Raw genomic sequence first — 436 nt, 5'->3', positions numbered from 1 at the left:
ATTATGTATGTCACAGTCACTACACACGTCCCCCAGAATTCACCATATCAAAAGAAGAATTTTTTCTGCGCCGCTGTGGAGGCTGGGGGGGCCCAGCCACAGCTGGTGCCTCGTCATGACACGGGTGTAGGGCGTCCACAGTGGGAGGCTCGGAAGGGGGCGGGATTTGGGGCAGGGGCAGAGCCGGTGGCCGACCACGTTGTGGGGGTTTGGACAGGTCAACAGGCCTGGCCATGTCCAAGTGAGCAGGTTTGAGGCGGTCAATGGAAAGTCGCTCTGGTTTCCCGCCCCTGTCCACTACAAAATTTGCACCTGACTCCAAAACTCGAAATGGGCCCTCGTAGGGCGGGCATAGCGGTCCCCTGTGGGCCTCCTGGCGGACGAAAACATAGTCAGGCGTCTGAAGCCCAGCGGGGATGTGTGACTGAGGAAGTCC

General features: G+C 59.2%; 1 protein-coding gene and 1 long non-coding RNA gene across 2 annotated transcripts in view; one reads left to right on the top strand and one right to left on the bottom strand.

Annotated features, from left to right (window-relative positions):
* LOC116693377 (collagen alpha-1(XXVIII) chain) overlaps window positions 1-436 on the bottom strand; it is a 71,301-nt gene that overhangs the window by 18,236 nt on the left and 52,629 nt on the right. The window lies entirely within an intron of this gene.
* Window positions 1-436, top strand: part of LOC116693495 (uncharacterized) — a 42,160-nt gene that overhangs the window by 411 nt on the left and 41,313 nt on the right. The window lies entirely within an intron of this gene.

This window comes from Etheostoma spectabile, chromosome 8 (genome assembly GCF_008692095.1).
Source record: "Etheostoma spectabile isolate EspeVRDwgs_2016 chromosome 8, UIUC_Espe_1.0, whole genome shotgun sequence".
NCBI classification, from domain to species: domain Eukaryota; kingdom Metazoa; phylum Chordata; class Actinopteri; order Perciformes; family Percidae; genus Etheostoma; species Etheostoma spectabile.
Note: the sequence above shows the minus strand (reverse complement) of the source record. Positions and strands in the feature narration are given on the sequence as shown.